Here is a 26575-nt window from a genome sequence, read left to right on the forward strand (position 1 = left end):
AGCTTTAGAGTTGCTACAACAAGCCTGTGGTCAGTATTGAGGAACTGAGCACTCCGGTAGACCCTGCAGTTCTGGATCATCCTCCAACGACCGTCAATGAGGACATGGTCAATCTCCTTTGCCACACCGCCAGCGTTGGAATACCAAGTCCAGCGATGAGCTTGTGGGCGCTGAAACCATGAACCAGCCACCCTAAGTCCATGACTTCTTGCAAAGTCAAGGAACTTAGTGCTATTCTGGTTCATAGTTCCTGACCCATGGGGACCAACACACACCTCATAACCGTCCCTATCAGTTCCAGTCGATGCATTGAAATCTCCCAAGACTAGAAGTGTATCTCGTCTGGGGCACTGATCAACCACAGACTCGAGTGTGGCGTAGAATGCATCCTTCACGGTGAGATCACTCGCCTCAGTCGGAGCATAAACAGAGACCAGGGAAATGACACCTAAGGAGTGACGAATCCTTAATCTCATAATACGCTCGTTGACCGGTGTTACCTCAATTATCATTGGGGTCAGCTTATTGGACACAGCGACAGCAACTCCTTGGGTATGGTAACCATCAGAGCGACCAGACCAATAGTAGGTGTAACCACCCACCATTATCTCGCCGCAATCCGGTCTCCGAACCTCAGAGAGAGCTGCAATCCCGATGTCCAAACGCTTGAGCTCAGATGATAACAGAGACAGGTGATCATCCTCTCTTAGGGATAGGACATTCCAGGCACCCACCCGAAGGGACCGCCTCAGGTTAACCCAAGGAGACCGCCGTCTGGTGGACGACACCTCAGCACCACTCCGACACACTCTCCCGCAATCTGACCCAGGGATGTTACCCCGTGGTTTCCCTCCTATCAAAGATTGGGGGTCCCGAAGGCTTTGCCCCAATCCCGTCATCTGGTGAGCTGCCCTGCGAAGGGAAGCTGCACAGGAGGTACTCCCACGGAGTGGGTTTTCAGATTTTTTTGCGTTTTTGCGTTTTGCGGAATGAAGGGTTTTACGGTAGCCGGAGTGCAAATCCTGCCACCAACCTCCTAATAAGAAGTGACCCAACTGCAGGAGGACGTCCGCAGACACAGTTGGGCACTAGATATGGATGGCCGTTGGCTCACAAGGAGCTCCTCCGCCCTTTGATGTATATATGTATATATAGATATATGTATATATATGTATATATTGTTGTGGTTACCAAATTCGCAAACCACCATTCAGGTCCCTTAGGTGAGGTATCTCGGCAAGTATATGTGTAGTTAGGCCCAAACCCGTTGTCTAGTGGGAATACATGTCATTTATGCGTGCTGCGACTCTTCAGGATAGCCGTTTTTCTTTTACTATCTTTATTTTGGACCAACCGCCATGATTACCACCACAACCACAACATCAACCACCAACCACAACGCCGCTTCACCACAACCGCCACGACCTTCCCGTCACACCTCGCAACCGTAGCATCGCCACCGTTCTTGCCCCGCTGTGGGTACCGGTGTTGGACTCGTGCAGGGCGCGCGTCGAACAGCGTGTACAAAATCACGGATTTTGTGCTTCAAAAACGGATCAAAAACGACACACGCCCACTTTTTGCCGTCCAATCGGTGAGCGAGGGGCGATTTGGCCCCGCCTCCAGGACGATAGATATATGCAAATTTATGGATCAAAAAGCCTTCGCGCCCACTTTTTCTCGGGCCAATGGGGAGCGAGGTGAAAGGTCAAAGGGAGGGGGTCAAAGGCGAAGCTACGGGGGGATAAAAGGACCGTGTTCGTCAGTCAGAAAAGGAGTCGGAGAGTCCAGAGGCGGAGAGTAGGAGAGTCCAGAGGCGGAGAGTCGGAGAGTCCAGAGGCGGAGAGGCGGAGAGTAGGAGAGTCGGAAACAGAGAGTCAAGACTTCGCGGGCGGTGGAGCTGCTCGTCGTGTGCGTTGGAGTCGGAACGGAGGGGACGAGCTGTGGAAAGGCGGTGACACCGGACGAGGGGGTGCTCGGGTCGTGCAGGGAGCTGCACCCCTGGGAGGCCGACAGCGCGACCTGGCCGAGGTGGAGACGCTCGTCGCGGGATAATAAAAATCCTCTATACCCCGAGCATCAGCAACCCCCTCCTGTTTCTCCCCGCGCTGAGATAGTGCGACCAAGGGGGCCCCTTTCCCACCCCCTACCAGACACTGTCCGCGAGGCCCGCGGAGTTGAGGCGCCATCGTCGCTCCGCGTCTCATCACCAGACGGGTAGGCGCGACCCGGTCTCGGCCTCAGGCCCGCCTCATCCTTGAGGGTATTCTTTTCCTTGGTTTTGGGTATGTGTTGTCGGCGCCGTCTGTGAGGTAGAATTGTATAAGTGTTGCGGTATTCGCGCCCGCCGGCGTGCTGACGGCCACGTAACTCGAATCGCGGCACGTCGCCCACCGGACGGACAATCCAGTCGTGACCCTCTCGGACTAACGCCGGGAACCAGTCACGGGTGGACCTTTCGGTCTCACCGCGATCGAGCCAATCAGCCCCCGCGTGGGATAGGGTTGCTCGCCAAATTCGACCTACCTAAGTACCCACGCGGAGGGTAGACCGGGCGATCGCACCTCGCCGCAGGTCGACTTCGGACACGGGCCACTTAAGCGACCCGTTCCGTACTATCGGGATAACCGAGCGGTGTTATTCGTCGACCTCGACGGTTCGATTAATTATCGGGCGTATTCAGCCCACTACCAACCCTTTACGTGAAGCAAGATGAGGATTCAAAGAAAGAAATGACGAAGCGAAGCGGGAAACAGTTCAATAATAAAGCACATTTATTCGCGGCACACGGGAAGCACACAAATACAATTCCACCAAATGCACACAGAAAAGACACAATGTAATTTACACAAAAAGCAAATGTAAAAGCGAAAACACAATGCAGAGCTAATACCGACTACCGAGCACACGGCAACACTTATACAATTCTACCTCACAGACGGCGCCGACAACACATACCCAAAACCAAGGAAAAGAATACCCTCAAGGATGAGGCGGGCCTGAGGCCGAGACCGGGTCGCGCCTACCCGTCTGGTGATGAGACGCGGAGCGGCGATGGCGCCTCAACTCCGCGGGCCTCGCGGACAGTGTCTGGTAGGGGGTGGGAAAGGGGCCCCCTTGGTCGCACTATCTCAGCGCGGGGGGAAACAGGAGGGGGTTGCTGATGCTCGGGGTATAGAGGATTTTTATTATCCCGCGACGAGCGTCTCCACCTCGGCCAGGTCGCGCTGTCGGCCTCCCAGGGGTGCAGCTCCCTGCACGACGCGTGCACCCCCTCGTCCGGTGTCGCCGCCTTTCCACAGCTCGTCCCCTCCGTTCCGACTCCAACGCACACGACGAGCAGCTCCACCGCCCGCGAAGTCTTGACTCTCTGTTTCCGACTCTCCTACTCTCCGCCTCTCCGCCTCTGGACTCTCCGACTCTCCGCCTCTGGACTCTCCTACTCTCCGCCTCTGGACTCTCCGACTCCTTTTCTGACTGACGAACACGGTCCTTTTATCCCCCCCGTAGCTTCGCCTTTGACCCCCTCCCTTTGACCTTTCACCTCGCTCCCCATTGGCCCGAGAAAAAGTGGGCGTGAAGGCTTTTTGATCCATAAATTTGCATATATCGATCGTCCTGGAGGCGGGGCCAAATCGCCCCTCGCTCACCGATTGGACGGCAAAAAGTGGGCGTGTGTCGTTTTTGATCCGTTTTTGAAGCACAAAATCCGTGATTTTGTACACGCTGTTCGACGCGCGCCCTGCACGAGTCCAACACCGGTACCCACAGCGGGGCAAGAACGGTGGCGATGCTACGGTTGCGAGGTGTGACGGGAAGGTCGTGGCGGTTGTGGTGAAGCGGCGTTGTGGTTGGTGGTTGATGTTGTGGTTGTGGTGGTAATCATGGCGGTTGGTCCAAAATAAAGATAGTAAAAGAAAAACGGCTATCCTGAAGAGTCGCAGCACGCATAAATGACATGTATTCCCACTAGACAACGGGTTTGGGCCTAACTACACATATACTTGCCGAGATACCTCACCTAAGGGACCTGAATGGTGGTTTGCGAATTTGGTAACCACAACAATATATATATATATATATATATATATATATGTATATATATATATATATATATATATATATATATATATATATATATATATATATATAAATATATGTATATATATATATATATATATATATATGTATATATATATATATATATATATATATATATATATATATATATATATATATATATGAATGAGGCTCACTTGGCTGTGCCTGGATGTGTTTGAGGGTAGAGGAGTAGCAGCTGAAACCTGAATCAGATCAAGGTTCCTCCTGATGACTTAATCTTTTCTTTTTTGCTTGTTTGAGTTCCTTCTCATTACTCCGATACATGACTGGACCTATTTGGTCTTCCATTTGATCAGAATTGAATTTATTTTAATCTCATTGTGAATTCAATTGAATAATAATGAAAATCGTCATGGGCCAGCATCAGGTTGCATCAAATCAAAGCGGCGTTGCAGCAACGCGGGACGTCTTGGTACCCGGTCATCACTGCCAGCAGTTATAAAGTGGCAGTTCTAATTATGTCTCATTAATTACATAACACACCAGTACACAAGCACCACTCAAAATGCACCACACATAACCACACAATCACCATGCAATACAAGTCCTGGTGATAGTCTGCAATCTCTGATTGCTCTTTTTCTTGTTGTTATTATTATTATTGTTATAATTACAGCAACTGTTTACCATACGCTCCACATCTACCACCATGCAATGTTTCACCAGTTGTCTGTCTGATCTGACGGCTCCCAACAATAAAATTCAAGTTTCCTCTCCCCTGACTCGTACTGTCACTCTGTTACCCCTGTGGTGAACCAGGAGATTTTGAAGGTTGCACCTTCTTTAACACTTCAGGTCACTCTTTTCTTCTTCTTCCTCTTCTTGTTCTTGTTCTTCTTCTTCTTGTTCTTCTTCTTCTTGTTCTTGTTGTTCTTCTTCTTCTTGTTCTTGTTGTTCTTCTTCTTCTTGTTCTTGTTGTTCTTCTTCTTCTTGTTCTTCTTCTTCTTGTTCTTCTTCTTCTTGTTCTTCTTGTTCTTCTTGTTTTTTTACTTGTTCTTCTTGTTCTTCTTGTTCTTGTTTTTCTACTTGTTCTTCTTGTTCTTCTTCTTCTAGGCTGCAGGGTAGCATCATTGGCTGGGGATGTGGCTGTGCCATGAATGCAATGCCCTCTGTAGGTTAGGGCAGGAATTTGGAATTTCTTCTGGGTGTTGGCGACTGCTCACCTAGTCTTCGCAAAGGACACCCTGGCATCTTTAACATCTACCAACAAATACTGGCAGATGGGACGACCAGTGTAACATCCATCTGATGGACGGCACACCCATCGATGAATAAAGCTGCCAGTGAAACACTGGAAATTCTCCCCACAGCCAGCGGGTAAATAATGAGAAATCTTCCTACACCATGGGATGCCAACTTACAGGGTTTGTTTGTGCTCTATCCTCGAAATGCTGAATGTCAGGCGAGGAAGCAGCATGTATCATTTTTTGAAGTCCTTTGTATGATGCGGTAATGATCTGAATCTGTGAATTGAACCACTGACCTACCAGATTTGGAGTGGACACTGTAACCGCAACTCCATCGGGTCATCTAACCAATGAAGGTTTTGTTGTATGGAGCCTTAAAGCATCCAGTTTCTTTTGGAGAATAATTTGGCCTGATTATCTGAATGCATTTGTGGACATCACAGATCACATGATATGATGTGTCTTTGCAAGAGGAAGTCATTTAGACAGGTCTGTGGGAAGTTGAACCTCCTGATGATGGAAAGTTTATATATGTATATATATATATATATATATATATATATATATATATATATATATATATATATTTTATATATACACATATACACACATATATGTATGTATATATATGTATGTATATATATGTATTTATATATATGTATGTATATATATGTATATATATATATATATATGTATATATATGTATATATATATATATATATATGTATATATATATATATGTATATATATATATATATGTATATATATATATATATGTATATATATATATATATGTATATATATATATGTATATATATATATATGTATATATATATGTATATATATATATATGTATATATGTATATATATATGTATATATATATATATGTATATATGTATATATATATATATATGTATATATATATATATGTATATATGTATATATATATATATGTATGTATATATATATATATATATATATATATATATATATATATATATAGATATATATATATATATATATATATATATATATATATATATATATATATATATATATATATATATATATATATATCTATATAGCCTGGTGTTGGCGCAGTGGTTAGGGCAGCGGCTTGAGATCCAAAAGGTCCTGAGTTCAAGCCCCGTTGGGCCACTGAATTAATACACCAGGGGGTTGACTCAGCCTGTCATCCTTCCGAGGTCGGCGAAATGAGTACCAGTATACTGGGCCGGTGTATACCCCGGTTAAAATAGGTGTACCATATCCCTGTGTTGTAAGAGGCGACCAGGGTTGCGTCAGGAAGGGCATCCGGCGTAAAACATGTGCCAAATCACTATGCGGATCATACGGATGATCCGCTGTGGCGACCCCGAACGGGAGCAGCCGAAAGAAGAAGAAGAAGATGTATGTATGCATATGTATGTATATGTATATATATATATATATATATGTATATATATATATATATATGTATATGTATATATATAATATAACTAACAGCTGTCATGTCAAGATGAAGGTACTTTTATAGCAAATGCATTTTTCATTGCTCTTCCATGAAAAGATGACACATCATTAAAAAAAAAATAAACACAAACTTAATTGTCAATCATGTTGCCTATAAATGGACTTTAAATGTGTGTTACACACCCAGTTGTTGACAGTCCATAGTTGAAACAGAAGTTTCTTCCTGTACTTAACTGCACCAACAAGGTAGCAAACAACTTGCGGTCATTCTCTTGTACAGGGTAATTGGGTCCAACCTGAAATGGGGTCCATCAGGAATAAATAATTTACTTCTCATGGTTTTATAGGCGGATGCAACTAAACCCTCGGCAGCGTTGTGGTTAAAGCATCTGCTTCAAGCATGGGAAGTCGGTGGTACGATTCCGACCTTGGTGGATTCATTGCATAGACTTTAATAAATGATTTGAGTTGCTTTCTCACATGACACTCAGTGTGGATATAGCCCTGTCGGTTGGCACATTTGCAAAACGTTAACACACACTTACCAAATAACTGTAATTGTGTTTTTTAAATTATATCGATCAAAATAAAAAAAAAATCATTGGAGACCAAACTAAACCCACATCCATAATGCAATGGTTAACTGCAATTTGCTCTGCTAAGGGAATTAAATGGGAATGCAATGTGGCTTGATTTTCCAAAACGTCTTATATCTCTCCTCTCATTTTTATGAATAATTTGCTTCTTGATTGGAAGAAGTAAAAAAAGAAAACATTGCAAACCAGAACAGCACTCGGTAGAGCGCATACCTTCACCAGGCTGAACAGTTTACATTTTGTATCCCATGGATAGGTCGGATCTGCTGACCCGAACCAAAATCTAATTATCTCTCTCTCAATCGAGTGCAGCCTGTAGCTGCTGGTTGCATCATTCGTTGGGATGTGGCTATGCCGCTGATGCAGTGTCCCCCTTACCAGTACACTGGTGCTCATTTTGCCAACCTCGGAAGAATGACAGGCTGAGTCAACCTCCTGGTGTATTTTAATTCAGTGGCCCAACGGGGCTTGAACTCACGACCCTAGGATCCCAAGCCACCACCCTAACCAATAAGCCAATACCAGGCTTATATCTAATTAGCTTGTTCTCGACATCTAACCAACTCATCCACCAAGTTTTCTCATAATCCGTCCACAACTTTTTGAGATATAGTTTTTGGCTCAATTTTTCAATGCTGAATAAACACTTCTTTTTTTTCTTTTTTTTGTATACATTGTCGAGGCTTATGTGAGAGCTAACACACAACGCACAGCAAGGGGGCATGAGACAAGAGGGGTGGGAGTGGGAAGGACAAAACAGTGGGGAACAGAGACAATGGGAGATCTGTGTAAGGGAGAGGGATGGGGTGGGGAACACGGGGAATACAAGATGGACACCACAAGGACTTCCAGAGAGGAAAGCAGGGAATTTGAAGGAGGTGGGCTTGGGTGGATTATCGGGGGTAGAAAAGATCGAGGATTTGGATGGGGGTATAGTCGGTATAAGAGGTGGTGGTGAACAGCTGTTTTGAAAGCTTGGAGGGAAGAATAGGATTGAATAGAGTGAGGGAGTTTATTCCAAAGGCGGGAAAAAAGAGGAATGAAAGAGTGAAGGTGAGCAGTGATTCGTGATTTTGGTACTTTTACCAGAAGGGGGTTGTTGGCGGACCTTGAGCACCCTGCGGAAATGTGGTGGGGACAAATCGCAGAGAGAGCAGGGGGTGCGACGCTGGAGAGGAGATGGTCGAAGACAGAAAGACCACCGACCAGCCTGCAGTGAGAGAGTGAGAGGCCCAAAGACTCAGCCTCATTGCGGGAGATGCCATTGATCCGAAATGCCTTGGTTTCCACATCATAAAGCCGAGAAAGGTGGGAGGCAGGAGCACCAGGCCAGAGGAGCGAGCAGTACTCCATCAGGCTGCAGATGAAAGCTTTGTAAGTGGTCAGGAACTCAGGTGGGTCAAGGAAGGACTTTGCACGATGGAGGATTCCCAGTCGGCGACTGGCTTCTTGAGGCGAGGTTTGAAATTTGGCTTTCCCAGGAAAGGTCATGGCAGATAGTGAGCCCCAGAAGCTTGAAAGAAAGGACTTCTTCCAGCGGATTGTTGAGAAAGTGTATGGGGGGGTGGGGGCGTTCTAAATGGTCCTTTTGGAGGGACATGGTGAGAGTGTGAGATTTGTCCGGATTGAAAGACATGTTCCACGTGTTGGACCAGTTTGTGATTATATCCAGATCTGCAGTGAGCGAAGAAGCTGATGCTTGCCGGTCTGAGGGATGACCGATGGTACAGCAGAGGGTGGAGTCATCAGCAAAGAGATATAGAGAATTTTCCAGAGAGTCGGAGATTCAATAATTTTTAAATTAAATAATTCTCATATCCAGATTGGATTTAGAAATTAAATAATTCTCATATCCAGATCATGATTCGGGTCTTCACCAAAATAAAATGAATTAATCCTTGTCACACACCCAACCTGTCAACAAAGTTTTCTCCGAATCTGTCCCCAACTCTTTGAGATATTGCGCTACACTGTATGACCCCGCAATTCGCAGGGGACACATTCCTGAAAAATGCCATGAATGTCAGGGCATTGTTTTTATTTTATTTTAAATATGGTTAAAGCTCGTGGAAGAGCGATTACACAAAACAAATCAGGACACAACATTACAAAGGGAACAACAGGAGAAAGGCGAAAACCCAACAGCAGGGCAGAGAAAAAAGTAGACTGATCTGGACAAACAAGGCCGGTCTCCATCTACAAAACAGGTAAGGGAGAACGCAAAGTGTGGACATTATGGATACATAAGCCAAATTGTGTTTGACTAGTTTGTGATTTTGTCAAGGTCTGAGGAGAGGGAAGAGGCTGCTGCCTATCTGTGGGATGAGAGATGTCACAGCAGAGAGTGGAGTCATCAGCAAAGAGAGAGGATTTTCCAGAGAGTCAGTGAGATCATTGAAGAAGATTAGGAATAATAGGGAGCATAGAACACTGCCTTGGGATAGGCCTATTCCAGCCTTGATAGGGAGAGGAGATGAAAGGGTTCTGTTGAGAGCCACACATTGTCTACCATCCATCCATCCATTGGGACCATACTCTGTGCAGAGCGTCGGTGCTGCCTAAGCAGTCTCCTTGGCTATTGGACACAATCCTGGACGGTTCGCCACTCTGACACAGTATACCAGCAAGCTGGAACTCATTTTGCCGACCTCGGAAGGATGACAGGCAGAGTTGACCCCACCTGGTATTAATTCAACAGCCAAGTGGGATTTGAACTCAGGATTCCTTGTCTGCAAGAGTGGAGGAAGTCAGTAATCCAAGAGTGGAGTTGACCTTGGATTCCACAGGCAGACAGTTTGGAGAGCAAGGCAGGATGCCAGACTGTATCAAAAGCTTGACATATCTCACAGAGACAGACCTGATTTAATGTTTGATATTGAGGGCCTCTACCATTGTTGGGGGAGTATAAGCAGCATGTCCATGGTAGAGATCTGAGAAAAGGCTGTTGGAGAAAAGGAATGATTTTCTGTCAACTGTTATGATGGATTCCATGACCTTGCTGGTGATTGGAAGTACAGTAAGCTTATTAGGGGATCTGTTTCTGCACCTTTTTATGTAATGCTGTGACGTTGGCTGATTTCCAATTTCCCATGTGTATATAGGAGATCAGTTTTACCAAAAAAAAAAAAAACACGATTATGTGAAGCACAAATATTGAATCAGGTCACACTTTATGACCTGCGAATATGCAGGGTCCGCGAATAGCCGGGTCCATGAATAGCGAATCTGTGAATAGCAGGGTCCAACACTATGCAGTTTTTGGCACTATCTCTCATTGTTGAAGAACCATTTTAAAAATGTTTTGTCCCCATATCTGGATCCGAAACTTCACCAAAATCTAATCATTTTGTCCCTGTCACACACCCAACCTGTCCACCAAACTGTGTCTGAATCCATCCACAACTTTTGGAGATATTCTGTTCACACAGACAGACAAATAAATAGACAGACAGAGGTGAAAACATAAGCTCTGTCAACCTTCGTTGGTGGGGTTAATAAATCACTCATTCTGATTGATTGTTTTTATGCTCATATGTATGTCTCATGAGATATCACAGTTCAAATCAAAGCGTCCTCTGTTTATTGTGTACACAAAGGTGTTTGAATTTGTTGTGTACCCCCCTCTTCGTGCCTTTTCCCCCATCCACCACCCCCTTCTTGCCGTGCACACACCACACACCCCTTTCCCTTAACCTCCCTACAACCTTGCCATCCTCTTCTTTCCTCCAAAATTCATTTCCCTTCTCTCCCCAATCCTCTCACATTGCCTGAAAAGAACCCGTCTCTCTTTCTCTTTCTCTTTCTCTTTCTCTTTCTCTTTCTCTTTCTCTCTCTCTTCGACTTCCCGTCTTCAATTTTAATTTCCTCCATTTAGCTTCCCCAACTCCGTGCATATGTAATAAATGAATAGTCTCAAGCATGAGCACCGTGACTCATTTGAAGTCTTGAAGCCATTTCTCTTGCCTGAGCACAGAAACAAATTCTGAGTGCCAAAGTAATTTCCCAGCAGAGAATTGGCGGTAAATAGAGGAGCCCCTCTCTCTCCCACCCACACCCCCCCCCCAGCCCAAACACAGTGCCTTTTATTGGTTGAAGAATTAACTGTGCTTACCCGTCCGTTGATAACACATTTGTGGTGTTCCTTTTGGTTTTGTATTCCCAACAGCTAAATTGGCATGGAGTGGAGAACGATGAAGCAGAACCACAACCTGCCCACTTTGTCAGTGTTGTGCAGACTTGTCCCGTGGGTCGATAAGACCACCACAAAATCGACTCACAAACAACTCAGGGCGGCCATGGCGGTGTTGGGACATTCGTTTCCAATACCCTCCAAAAGCACCACCACAAGGGTCAGTGGGAAACGACCACGATGAGCTTCTTCAGGAGGTCGAGCTCCTCTTATTACAGATGGGAGCCTTCACGCCAAAACACTGCAACGTTTGGAAATATATTTCCCGTTAATCACGTTTTTAATCGCTTCACAACACTTCCTACTCAGATGCATTAATTTGCACTTGATGATGTTACCCTGTTGGCTACACCTGCTCCCCTCCGCAAAGCTCAACTCCAATACATTGGAGAGACGACGCTCCAATCACGGAAAAGGTAAATATATTGCTTTCCCATTTCTCGAGAGGCCGAGAAAATATCGACTACAAATATTCATCTGCATATCCAGATGTGTGCATCCCATGCCAAACGCTTCTCGGGAGGAAAATGGCAGATATTCTTCTTTAATGTTTATTTATTTATTTAACGAATACTCAAACCATGTCACGTCCAGAAAAAAAAAAAATAAACTTAAATTTGCTGTGTCTCTCTCGTTTTGACTTGAGCACCTGCCTAAGGATTGACGATTGTTATGAAAACAAAAAAAAATCCCAAAAGGTCACTCTGATGACCTTTGGGGTTTTGCAAATGAGACTATTTCTGCTTCACTAGCTCCCTGGTCCCCCTGCATGTTACCCTGTCCAAATCACCTTTAGTCCAACGTCATGCTTGGACAGCCTCTTCCAGAAAGAATTGGGCAAGAACCATTCCACACTCCTTCCTCGCCAACCCCACCAGAACAGTGGGAATAATCGGGGGTGACAAAGAAGAAGAATAAGAAGTTTGCTGTCCTTTTTGCTCTTTCCTTCCATGTCTGCTTTTTTTTTTCTTCTGTCTTTCTTCACCTCAATTTTCGTTGTCGTGTGTGTGTGTGTGTGTGTGTGTGTGTGTGTGTGTGTGTGTGTGTGTGTGTGTGTGTGTGTGTGTGTGTGTGTGTTTTCCGCACTTGGCATTATGGTGTCTTGGGGTTTTTTTCTTTGCTAAAATCACATACCTATGCATTACATTTTGTCACGATGGAGGGTGAATTCTCGGTAATGTCAGCTTATCCTTGCTTCTGACCACGGTTAGGAGACCTCGATCAATGTCCTGGTGATTCCATCCATCGTTCTCCCTGTTTGCCGAAGCAGATCAGCACCAGCCTCCAGCAGCAAGACGAGTTCTTCATACCACATCATACAATGGCTGTTTGTTGTAAAAGTGGAGGGTTGAGCCATTTCTAATCCAGGAAGGATTGACATTACGTGTTCAATCCCTTTTTCTGACCATTGTGAATCTATGGAAGATCAGGGTTAACTGATGGTGTGAAAAAAAAACCACAAAAAGAACAAGATAAAAATTTGGCCATAAAGGTGCAGACAAAGACAGATGCCTATTTTATAATACATATTCTGTTTATGCCTTTTTCACTGTCTCGGGTTACAACACTGGAGTCTCAAATGCCAAGGTCATGCAGAGAACTCTGGCCGTCCACCCAATTGGAAGAACAAAGCGCCGTGAGGAGCCTGGGAAGCACAGGAGAGGACCTACGGTGCGTACAACATGGCTTCCTTCTCTCTGTTGTTCGAATCCTGTTTGGTACAAGTGCAAATTGAACCATGTTTGAGAGAGCAATAACGGTGGCTTTAAAGGCGCACAATTTCCAAATTGGTCGAACTCAACCTCATTCCACATTTATCGGAAGCATTTGGCATGTATCGATCAGTTTGAATTCCCGAAATGTAAATGGATATTTGGGAAATACACACACACACAGCACCTCTAAACTGGAATGGTGGTTTTGAACCTATGTGTCATACCAGCACTTGCTGCAAGGGGCGTGACCAACAAGAGGTGTTCGCCACAAACCCACCCTGCTTGCAGACCCATTCCCAGTGAATAATACATCTAAACAAGACTCTGTGGCCTCATGGTTAGAGCATACTATCTCAGTCTGGGAGGGTGGCGGTTTGAACCCTGCCTGAGCTCCTGAGTCATACCAACAACTTAAAAACTCCAAAGACATGCATCCTGCTTCTTTGCTTGATACGCAGCATTTTTAAAAAGGATAGAGCATGAACAAATAACCATGTGTTGGCAATTATAGCGCAGGCTCAATGGACCTAATGGCCTCCTCCTGCGTTGAAGTTCCTTGTCAGTGAACTAGTATTATAAAATGTGGCTGGTAAGATTGTTATCAATTTTATTATGCATTCCATCTCGGTTTCAGTGCCTGCAAAACACAAAGCCACCCACTGCATAAAGCGGCGTCACTTGATTGACACAAATTTATGCAGTGGGCAGTTGTAAAGTCGATAGCATTCATCACTACAGCTCTTCTTTGTACACACCTAGCGACAACCGACTTCATAGGTACATGCACTACCTAAGCGTTTGGCTTGATGCACAAATTTGTCAGCAATACATACCAGGACCAAAACATTGATATCTGAACATTTGCAGGCCCTGGGGAGCAATCCGTCACTCAGAAGCCAAACATATCTGGAATATCTCTTTTCCCCTCTTTGATGTCCCGTACTCTTCACAGAGCGCCGTTTCCGCCTAAGCAGCTTCCTGAGCAAGGGTTATACTGGGTAGTTTGCAATTGCCTACCCAGCAGTAGTTATGGCAGGAATTTGGAATTTGTTCATGGTGCCGGCGATAGCTCACATCCTCCACCGAAGGACATTGTGGGGTCCTCAACGCCCACCAGGTAATGCCGGCAGAAACACATTAACGAATCACCCAGCGTGTGAAACACCGGGATGACAGTTTACACCTGGGTCAGGATTTAAACCAAAGCGAGACAGCTGACCGGCGAGTATCTGGAATATACAAAACCATTAATTGTACTTGAGCTGTTTTTTTTTCTTTCTTCTTTTTCTTTGCAGCATAGGTGTGATGTAATCATCGTTAATGACAAACCACTTATACGGTATTTTTAGTGGTTCCTCGGCACCATGAGATGCTCTTAAAATCACGCAAAAATTGCATCGTGCTGACATTCGCAAGCCCTTAGGATGCCGCAAGGGCCTGTTATGACTGGTGGAATGTGAAAACCATGCTTCAGGTCTGCAAGCTGCGTTTATGCATCACATGGCAATTGTGTTCACGTTGCAATTACTCCAGCAAAATGAAACAAATTGGTCATGCCCAATCCCGTTATCAAAATAATCATATTGCCTGATAATGCAGTTTGTTCTATGATTGAAGCACGGACACCTTTCTCTTCGTTTATTTTGGACCATAATAGTAGCTCATGCAAACTTTCACTCATGACTTGTCGGTGAAATGCAAATATAAAAGATTAAAAAAATTTTTTTTTTTCACTCAACGTTTAGAGGCACACTGTCATTCTTTTTGTGCAGGTGTTGAACAATCCTAATACATAATAAACAAGCAGTCATAGACTGGTACTTACGAAATCGTCAACTTGACCTCTGACCTTGTCTAATAAAAGCTGTCTCTAGAGAAGGTCGCAACGCAAACCAGAAGTTTCTACGATGATTCTGTACCAAACCATCAAAAATTGTAACGTCGACCGAAGCAAAAATCTCCATTTCTCCACGCAATTATTTAATATTATTTTATCAAAGTCACAAAACCGTAATATTCGGCCATCCACCAACAATCTTTACATAATCCGACAGCTTCGCAAGTCAGGCATGCGACGATTACCTTTATTGGGATAAAAAATGACTTTTTAACACCATCTTTATCGAAAACACCGTCAGCGCGCACACGCAAAACCTTTACGTGACTCAACGACGTGTCTGCTCGGGCGCGCTGCACCATGTGACGACCCGTGACGCGGCGAGTGAAATATTTTTTATACAATCTTAAAACATTTCCAAAACATCCTATTTTTACCAGAATTTTGACCACCGAGTGTTAAGCATCCTAAGCGATCGCAAAAACCGAAGACAAAATTTAAATCTAAGTTAAAACGAACTCATAACGTCGACCGAAGCAAAAATACTCCATTTCTCCACATGAATTTACGGAATTATGTTTGACCTCACTGTGACCTTGACCTTTGACCAATTTTGACCAAAATCTAATCAGCGCTAGCCATCACCCTCCTGAATCACGTGGTGTAATTTGACATTGGTAGCTTCTTCCATTCTCGAGTTATCATGCCTACAAACAAACACACACACACACACACACAAACAAACAAACACACAAACAGAGGACGGAAGTCATCAATGTACTTACGAAATCTTTCGATTTCGTAAGTAATAAATAAGAATGTCATACAACAATAAGAGTTTGGGTTAGCCTTCTTGGTGGTCCCTTTGGAGCCCTCTGCTCATGAAGCTGGGATCCCGGGTTGAAATCCCATCGGCTTTATTGATTCGCCGATTTCTATCAGTTTTTTTTTTCTTCTACAAAATTGAAGCTCATGGAAGAATGAAGCAACGGAGTGGGAGGCAAATGCACTGATAGTTGGGCAATGCGGTGAGAAGCAGGGGAATGAACAAACAGGAATAAAAGAAATCGGAGTAATTGAGGCCTACAACAGCATGTGGCCTGGACAACGACCAAGTACAAAAGCATACATGCGAAGGTACTCGATGTGTCAATGCATTCCATTGACAAATTGGAGAAGCACTCGGTAGAGAGCATACCTCCACCAAGCTGAACAGTTACGTTTTGTATCCCAGTGAGAGGCCAAATTTGTATCCAGACCTTAACCGAAATCTCATCGGCTTGTTCTTGTCACTTAGCTCATCCACTAAGTTTTGTCATAATCTGCCAACAACTTTTCGAAATATCATGCTATATATAGTTTTTGGCCCCATCTTTCAATGGTGAAGAATCATTTTAAAAATTATTGTATCTGGATCATCACCAAAATTGAATCAATTCGTCCTTGTCACACACCCAACCTGTCCACCACACTTCGTCTGAATCAGTCCATTATTTTTTGAGATATCCTACTCACAGTGAAACAAACAGACAAACATGAGTGAAAGCAGAGCCACCGTCCACCTTTGGAGCAGAGGTAATCAACAAAAACTGTCAAAGATGACACTTCCTGAACAGGTATCCTCAGCTTTTCAGACTCTCCCAGAGCAGAAAAGATCTATTCTGGTCGTGAAATAACACAAAACCAGAAGTCATTGTCTACTCATGTCCTTGTATTTATTGATGAGCATCATGGTAATTTTCCCAATTCTCACCCTTCTAATACCGAGTTTGATTGCCATTGGATTCAGATTGAAGTAAAACTGTAATGTGATGCGGTGCCAGTGGAGTGACGGCACTGTGGAGCATGTTGCCCTGTCTATAAAGTAGACTTTCTTTCCCCGATTGCATGCTTTTGAATCAATAATGTTGAAATTCCAAAATTCCCATGTCGATTTTGCATCGTATTAATGACTTGCTGGGCTAAAACTTGCCAAGGCAAGGACCCATTAGGCTCTGAACTTGCCAAGGCAATACCATTTCAACTTGCCAAGGCAATGCCAAGGCAGTCCCATTAGGCTCTGAATTTTTTTTTTTATTCCACATTTATGCTCAGGGAAAGGGGGAGAGACAAATGGCAAAAAGAGAATGGACTGACAAATGGGGCAGTAGGTGTATGTATCGAGGAAGAGAATTAACAAATGGGAAAAGAAGAGAGAGAGAGAGAGAGAGAGAGAGAGAGAGAGAGAGAGAGAGAGAGAGAGAGAGAGAGAGAGAGAGAGAGAGAGAGAGAGAGAGAGAGAGAGAGAGAGAGAGAGAGAGAGAGAGAGAGAGAGAGAGAGAGAGAGAGAGAGAGAGAGAGAGAGAGAGAGAGAGAGAGAGAGAGAGAGAGAGAGAGAGAGAGAGAGAGAGAGAGAGAGAGAGAGAGAGAGAGAGAGAGAGAGAGAGAGAGAGAGAGAGAGAGAGAGAGAGAGAGAGAGAGAGAGAGAGAGAGAGAGAGAGAGAGAGAGAGAGAGAGAGAGAGAGAGAGAGAGAGAGAGAGAGAGAGAGAGAGAGAGAGAGAGAGAGAGAGAGAGAGAGAGAGAGAGAGAGAGAGAGAGAGAGAGAGAGAGAGAGAGAGAGAGAGAGAGAGAGAGAGAGAGAGAGAGAGAGAGAGAGAGAGAGAGAGAGAGAGAGAGAGAGAGAGAGAGAGAGAGAGAGAGAGAGAGAGAGAGAGAGAGAGAGAGAGAGAGAGAGAGAGAGAGAGAGAGAGAGAGAGAGAGAGAGAGAGAGAGAGAGAGAGAGAGAGAGAGAGAGAGAGAGAGAGAGAGAGAGAGAGAGAGAGAGAGAGAGAGAGAGAGAGAGAGAGAGAGAGAGAGAGAGAGAGAGAGAGAGAGAGAGAGAGAGAGAGAGAGAGAGAGAGAGAGAGAGAGAGAGAGAGAGAGAGAGAGAGAGAGAGAGAGAGAGAGAGAGAGAGAGAGAGAGAGAGAGAGAGAGAGAGAGAGAGAGAGAGAGAGAGAGAGAGAGAGAGAGAGAGAGAGAGAGAGAGAGAGAGAGAGAGAGAGAGAGAGAGAGAGAGAGAGAGAGAGAGAGAGAGAGAGAGAGAGAGAGAGAGAGAGAGAGAGAGAGAGAGAGAGAGAGAGAGAGAGAGAGAGAGAGAGAGAGAGAGAGAGAGAGAGAGAGAGAGAGAGAGAGAGAGAGAGAGAGAGAGAGAGAGAGAGAGAGAGAGAGAGAGAGAGAGAGAGAGAGAGAGAGAGAGAGAGAGAGAGAGAGAGAGAGAGAGAGAGAGAGAGAGAGAGAGAGAGAGAGAGAGAGAGAGAGAGAGAGAGAGAGAGAGAGAGAAAGAAACCTTGCAGGTAAAATGTTTGAGGTTAGGCAGGGTTACCGAAGTAGAAATGATCATGGGTAGGGATGTGAGAACGTATGAGATTGTTGTGTACAGTCAACGTGAAGTTGTGATGGGATGAGGGATTGAACAGCTTCAGGCAGATTGAACAGCGGAGAAAAGGGGGTAAAAATTAGAAGCCACTGACACGTTTGCGATGTGAAAGCAAGAGGCCTTGTGCTTTGGCCTCATCACGGAAGATGCCAACACCTTGGAGATCTTTATATTTGAGAGAATCCAAAGCAGACATGAAGTGGGGGTGTCAGTCAATAGGGGAGAGCAGTACTCCATTAATATGTCTGCTGTGAGCAGTTCCAATTTTTCAAATGAGATGATGTATGTCACTATTGAGGTCAAAGGTCATGTTCTCCTTGAAAACCGTTTTGCCGACCATAACTCGAGTTCAAAGCATCAAATTGTGCCTCTCTCTTCGATTTATCCTCCTTTTCTCTCTCCTGCTGTACTTCAAGGCACCTTAGGTTTTTCATGTGACCTTTAATCGAGATAAAACGTAACAGCTTGGTTTAACATCGAATATGGGCAGAGGACTATCCATCAATGTATATGCGTTATATATTCTATTTTGTAGTTATTACTGCTGTCGTTATATCTATTTTCTTTATTAAGCTGTTTGAGACTCGCAGAATGTTCATTAGGAACTGGAAAGAGCTACTTTGTGCAACGGCATTGGGAATGTAACCATTTTACCATCCAGTGCTCGAAGCAACAATATATACAATTTCGTATTATTACAATAGTGGTGCAACTCACGTTCACTTCAAGGCAGCAGGGTTATCAAATCCCATTATTGTTAATTCTGAAGGATTGCCCAAAGGAGCTGCCATTTACCACAGCTGGAGTGTTCCTTTGCCTCCTGTCCTCTTGTTGAATTACAATGGCATGCATTTTGCTGTGTTACAGCTGAAAGTAAAAGAACCCCCCCCCCGTGCCCCCCAACCCCAGAGTCTACCTGAAATGTCATTCGGTCCTCGCAGTGCTATTTCCACCCCCTTGGTTAAATTTATCTGAAATCATTTTGAGCTGGGACCATGGATTCACAAAAGCTGCCTCTGTCTGGAACTTCTCGATACGATACAGCGGAAAGATCACACTTTTATCGTCCAATTGCGTCGCCACAAAGTTTCTGAAATTTTACGTTCACAAATTGTTTTCAACAGTTATAAATAATGAAGAATTATACTGAGCAAATGGACAACTTCCAACACTCACAAAATTTCACAAGGGTTGATTGATTCTTTGCTGAATGATTCAATAACAGGAGTCAAGAAAGCAAAATCAGAAAATCTAATTCTGCAAGGGGAAAATCCAAGAGATTATCGAGGATTGTGCAGAACCATGCTGCCTGCGAGCGATCGCTTGTGGGCATCAAAGAGCAGGCCTCTTGTTTGCCGACGCTTTGTTCGATTTCTAAATTCCTTGCACGTTGAAGACCGTGGTGGTGGGTAGAGCACTGCCTGAAAGGCATACCTGCTCCCTCATACCCAGCTCAATCGGGAAAATAATGATTCGTCCAACTTGTTCAATTACCCCTGCCACCGAAGGTGGAAAGGGGATATATTTTCACCCTTGTCTGTCTGTTTGTTTGTCTGTGAGCACGATATCTCGCAGTTATGGACAGATTCGGACAAAACTTGGTCGACAGGTTGGGTGTTTGACAAGGACCAATGTATTCAATTTTGGTAAAGATCCATATCTGGATACATGAATATAAAAAAACATTTCAACTGATTTTTCACCATTGAGAGATAGGGCCAAAAACGATACGTAGCACGAGATCTCAAAACTTTGTGGACGGATTTGGACGAAACTTGATAGATCAGTTGGGTAGGTGACAAGAACAAGATCATTGGCATTTGGCTAAGGTGCGGATGCAGATTTGGCTCATCAGTGGGCTACAAAACTTTAACTTTTCAGCCTGGCAGAGGTATGTGCCCTATCGAGTGCCGTTCAAGTTCGTAATAGAATCACCTTGAGATGTAGATTCGCTCGATGGATGAATAAACGTCATGAATGCTTCTTCGTGTTGAATTGAATTACTAATTCAAGTTGAAGACTATGAGGGGATTAAGGGGATCAAATTGTGACTTTCAGCTGTCCTGAATCCCCTAAAGCCTGGAAATCCACAAGCGATGGTGTGAAGTTTAATTTTTTTGTCGACCAATAACTAACTCCTCTGGGATGTAGATTCTCCAACAGGCGATGTGTATTGACATTGATGACTTTAGATCATGCAGATCTTCCCAGGAGCCAAGCTCTGAACCAGGAGGTGAATTGACCAAAGCACTTAGAGGACAACGGGGTACAAGGTGAGAAGGCCACAATTTCACTTCGACTTCAGATAATGGAGAATGTCACATGAGTCTTGCAGATTTGTTAAATAAACAATGTATAAATCGAATGTTAATATGCTGAGCACATTTTAAAGTGTGGGATTTTAGAGATTTGCAATTATTTACTTAAAATGCAAGTTTAATCACCCCTCCCCTTTATGGTTAAAAAAAAAAAAAAAATATATATATATATATATATATATATATATATATATATATATATATATATATATTTGCAGATTTTAGAAATAATAATTATATTTAAAACTCCCAAATTGAAATTTTAATTTATATCAAGGATAGTAGTAACTATCAATATTATTGTCATGTATTTATTGATTGAATTTGCTTTCTAAACAGCCCGTTTGCTATTGGCTCTATTATTATGCTCACCGATGCACAACAATGCAAAAAGAAATGGACAGAGACAAACTCAAGTGGCTTACTTTGAAAACTTGTTGAAAATGCTGTTATTATAATCAGCCACAGTGCACTATGTTGGCTTGTGTGTTCGCATGTGCTCATCTACGTATGCATGCACGTTTGTAACAGAGTCCACACACTGGTTCTTCTTCACCGCACGGCTGCTGCATCTGGAAGCTGATGGCATCGTCCACCTCCCCGTTGTCTTCCTTCCATTTTCCCTTGGAAAACGACACTTTTACTTCATTTTCATAAGCGATGCAGTAACCAGAAACTTCCAACTGTCCGGTATTCCATGGTGAATGGCGTGCTACTGTAATGCATTATCAAATTCATTGTCGTGTCATTATACTTGCACATGGAACCTTTGTTCCATGTAACTGCAATGATCAGAACATGGCCCATAATGGTCTCTCTCGATTGACTGTAAATATGTGCTCTGAGCGGAGGCGGTGATGTCATTAGTTATCAGGTGTCATTGATTCGTGAGTGTGGTTAGTCATGCTTGCTGATCATGGGTGATAATTGTAACCTCGACAAGTGTATTTTTGTCCGTGCTGGTTCTAGTTACATGTTCTTGATGAACCAACGTGGGGAGGGCTTTGATGATATTCCATCCTCAACTACCGATGATGGTGTCATATTTGATTATACTCTATCCCTGATGACGAACATTAAATATGCGAAACTTCCATGCTCACCTTTGAGTTCTGTGGTCTTAGGTTCGATTTGCAGTGGCAATCTCTTGAAATCCCATTATGCAGAGGTTTTTTTTGGAGAGCAACTAGTTCACTCTTCATAAATGAATTTGTCACAGAAAGAGAGCAATTCTTCAGCATGAGCGAGCTGTGCTTGCGTTGCTGTGCCGAAGTAGCTGGATGGTGCCTCAGTGAAATAAATAAATAAATAAATAATGTTTCTCAGTTTCATCATAGTACAATCACCACGATAAGATTGCTACCCACACTGTCGTCTCGGCGATAGATTTGATGGAAAGCTCCTTTTATTTCTTCCTCCAGAGCTGCACCACTGGCTAACTTTGTCCACGGTGTTGTGTTTTTTTTTTGTCAATCTGCAGCTGGGGGATATTGTGCACACCGTGGTTGGCTCTGGCCTGTCACAAATGGCTTCAGCCCTTCCTCAACCTCAAACTTCTGACCATTTCCATCAATGCAGTGATGTAAGAGGTGAGATTTGAGTTCGCTTGCTAGCTTTACTTGAAAATAATTGTGAACCAGCATTTCACACATATATGTATGTGTTTATGTAGAGTGGAAGATTGGGGTGGTTGGGATCACACATTTTAAAAGAAGAAAGGTGCTTTCCAACCAAAAGTAAACTGGATCTGCTCTGCTAATTTGAGCAATAAGCAACAACAGACCCGGTCACAGGTTACAAATTGCATCATTGATGGGCTGCTCCGCTCTATTTTTTGTTTTTACTGACACGTGATCTGGTGTCGTGTGTGCATGGGTGAGCATGTGTGTGCGCATGTTGTTTTTCTGTTTCCAGGTTACGAACATGGCTGATTTTGTATCTTGGTTGGAAGTGATGAGGTGTGCCTTGTCTGATTGTTGGGGTTCCCGTTGGGTGTTGTACACAAGCGGATGTGGTGTTTGGAATGGATTGTTGTTGTTTGTTGCTCACTTTATCCAGCTGTTTACACCATCCCGTTTTCACCATTTGTTTCAGAGGTGTGAATTGTGTGGGTACGTCCACCGTTTCCCCAGTTAGACATGCTGTTATTTTTGGAATATGCTCGCTAAATTCAGCACAAAAATATCGGTATGCGTGGGTGGCAAAGGAAGGCAAAACAAATAAAACAAATTTCACTAACCCTCTTAAAATGCCTCAAATGGTAGTTGATCTGCCATAAATAAAAGTGGAGACGACGTTTCTGGCCCTCAAGGCAATAAATCACACATGACGTGCTCCTCTGTCCAATCGGTGTTCTACACCCCCAGCACATCAGTGATGATGTCATTTGCTGAATTTATGCCACATCATTACCCTTCCCCTTCTCTCTTTCCTTGTTGTGACAAAGAGTAAAATAAAATAAATAAATAATTCATAACCATAACCGGAACCTTAACCCTTATTTCTGCTCGAATTCCTTCAGGTTTGGTCAGATTTGACATTCCGACAACTCTCTGTACTCAGAGCAACCCCCCTTCATACTGAGATGATTTTTTTCTTTAAAAAAATAAAAATAAAAAAAACAAATATGAAAAACCCCAATCATAATCCTGCTGTAGTTTTTCCCGACATGCTCTGGCGTTTGGATTTTAACACATCCTCAGGGTAGCATTTGCAGTTAAGCACACCAAATTGAGGTTCTATCTCAAATAATAACGGAGATATGGAAGGTATCATATTAACCAATCAGGAGTGAGATATAATTGCTTATTTTAATTGTTTTTTTTCAAAACACATAAATTAACAGCTAACTTGATGATATGACTGTCCAAATAATCGTCTTTTTGTGTTTAGAAATACAACGATGTAAAGTATGTTACATTTTTTTTTCAACATAGTGTACTTTAAGAAAGATCGCTTGAGCCGTAATGTTGTGGATAAATAGATGACTCGATCCGGCTTCTTTTTACACTCCAAAACCTCAATCTTATTAGGAAACAGAAAAAAGTGTTTTGGTTTAAATTGATTCAGCAAATCATTAAAAGTGTTCTTTGAAAGAACAGATTGTGTTGGGATCGCGCACCATTACACGAAGGTATGACATTTGTGTTTAATATCTCCGAATATCTAGAACATTGGTTGGAGTTATTTTCATTTTCCACTGCACAAGATTGTTTCTTTCTGTCCGTTAATCCTTTATAATCACCTTCTTCATGGTTGCACGGTACAAGTGTTTTTCCCGGGAAACCAATTAGCTCTGGTTACTGTTCTTGCTGTTGTACACTAAAAGTTTTAAGTTTTACTGCATACTTTTTATTTCTACTGTACCCTAAAAGTTTTATTGTACACTAAATTTTGCCGGACTTGAACCGGAATCGGGATGAGTCTAAGTTCTTGAGATTGAGTCTGAGTGCACGTCCGAGTCCCCCAAAAGGTGGACTCGAGTCCTACATCTCTGATATATATTTATGGTTTTGGGGATGTCACCTCCGGATAACTCTGAGAGGACAGCATGTCTTCAAGAGACCATGATCGCCAGTTGCCCCAGAATTTCCCACAGGATCCCACGCCCAGAGTCATGTTACCATACACAAATGCCCGAGTGCGAGCGGGTACCGTGCCAGTGGTTGTGTAACGGACTTTATTCAGTCAGCTGAGCGGAACCAACATCAGGTAACAGCATCTGACATCGAATTTGGATAATGACTCCGAGCTGGCCAAGTGCCTCTTCAGTCTTATGCTGCCATCAGAACAGACAGAATAAGTCAGGACACAATTTCTTAAAGAAGTGGTCTTTAGTGGCAGTAATAAAAATGCAACTATTCCCAGTGGCAGGCCAAACAAGTACTTGCATCCAGAGAAAACAATGGAAAGACATATATGTGCAACAATTATCATGTATACATTCCCCCTTATCCCTTACATGACAGACCCGCTTTCGGAACCTTATCATTGACTTAACACTACAGTACACATGCTGGTATCATCCATCCAATGTGGAAGTGAAGTATTGGTGATTGGCAAAGAATGATGGGATGAATGATTGGCAACGAAGATGAGCTGAGATTGAAAGAAATAGGAAGGGACAGGACAGACCCCATGCACATCTTACTTTTGTTGACTCACATCCTGACTGAAACGGAGACCCTCCCTTTGCACTTCGTTCCCCTCCTGCTAACCATTTTGGGGAGTGCGTGGATAATGCGTTAGTGGGTGAGGAAAATATGCGGCAGATGATTTGTGGAAAGGAATGCGGAATGATGGAAAATGATATTTGGGATTTCTAACTCCACGATCGTAAGGCAGATTTATCAACACGGACTTTTGACATTTAAACCAAACTAGGAAACTAGAAAGCATCTGAAAATATAAAGCTTGTCCACTTTGTAATCGGACTTCTTCTTCTTCTTCTTCCATATTCTGAATGGTACCTTTAACTTTTTGACCAAATTATTAATTTGTCTTCTTCATATTCTCATCATAAAGCTTTGTTGAAAATTTGATGACAAAAGCTCAAATGGTAAAAAAAAAAAAACATTTTGGCCTGAACAGACACATAGACAGACAAGCACACACAGGTTTCCAGATGCTCTCGGGCTTTGAATTTTCAGATGCTGTCTAATTTCCTCCGTCAATGAAGGTGTAAGGAGGTTATGTTTTCATCCCTGTCTGTCTTTGTTTGTTTCATTGTTTGTGAATAGGATATCTTAAATGGTTAGGGGCAGATTTGAATTAAATTTCGTGGGCAGGTTGGGTGTGTAACGATATCGAACCGATTCGATTTTGATGAAGATCCGGATTCAGATCCGGCTGCAAGAATTTTTAAAAGCGATTCTTCACCATTGAGAGATAGGGCCAAAAACGATATATAGCACGATATCTCAAAATGTTGTGGAGAGATTCAGACAAAACTTAGTGGACAGGTTGGGTGTGTGACAAGGACGAATTAACTCAATTTTTGTGAAGATCTGATTCCAGATCTGGCTATAATAAATAATTTTCAAAGGGATTCTTCACCATTGAGAGATGGGGCCAAAACGATATATGTTGCATGATATTTCAAAAATTTACTGGGCCCGATTTGTTCCACTTGATCAGGCATTGTGTGGTGGAGGCATGCACTCTACCAAGGCCCTTTTAGTTTTACTTTGCAATGGTGGAACTACACTCATCGCTGGGTTTTCTAATTTTGAGTTTGACTGATGGCAGAGTCAACTCCAACGGTAAAACTTTTTTTTCAGGTTGGTGAGATTTCTATTTTCAGATGGGGATGTTAAGCTGGCTTTGGTATCAAGATGGGGATATCCATTGCATATTCACTCGAAGGAGATAATTGTCTTAAGCGTGGACTTGGTGAATATAAACCCTCGAGGAATTTGTTGGCATTGGGAAAATTGTTTTATATTTCATCTTTGAGTGTTTTCACGAGAATTGATTTTGGGTCTCGTGAATTACGTATATACACATGATGGTGTTTTTATTAATGAGACAGACACAATCCATGTCGCCCATGGCAGGATTGAGTTGTGAAAGTTCTTCAGTGGTGTTCATTGCCTTGGTCCCATCTTCTACTCTCAATGCAAAAGACGTCATAATTTTTCTTTCACAGCAGAAGGCCTTTGTGACAATGCCATGGGGGTTTCATTCCTTTAATTAGTAGATTAAGTAAATTATATGTCTAAGTAAAACCAAAGCTGAATAGA

At 43.3% G+C, this 26575-nt stretch overlaps 1 protein-coding gene across 1 annotated transcript in view; it reads left to right on the plus strand.

The window, feature by feature from the left end:
* CFAP47 (cilia and flagella associated protein 47) overlaps nucleotides 1-26575 on the plus strand; it is a 181091-nt gene that overhangs the window by 40715 nt on the left and 113801 nt on the right. The window contains exons 3-6 of the mRNA XM_085860064.1: nucleotides 11545-13239; nucleotides 20668-20789; nucleotides 21366-21534; nucleotides 22315-22423. The gene's annotated coding sequence lies outside the window, so the exon portion shown is untranslated. The remainder of the gene's footprint in view (nucleotides 1-11544; nucleotides 13240-20667; nucleotides 20790-21365; nucleotides 21535-22314; nucleotides 22424-26575) is intronic.

This window comes from Eptatretus burgeri, chromosome 16 (genome assembly GCF_056783735.1).
Source record: "Eptatretus burgeri isolate ZD-2024b chromosome 16, Ebu_testis_v1, whole genome shotgun sequence".
NCBI lineage: Eukaryota > Metazoa > Chordata > Myxini > Myxiniformes > Myxinidae > Eptatretus > Eptatretus burgeri.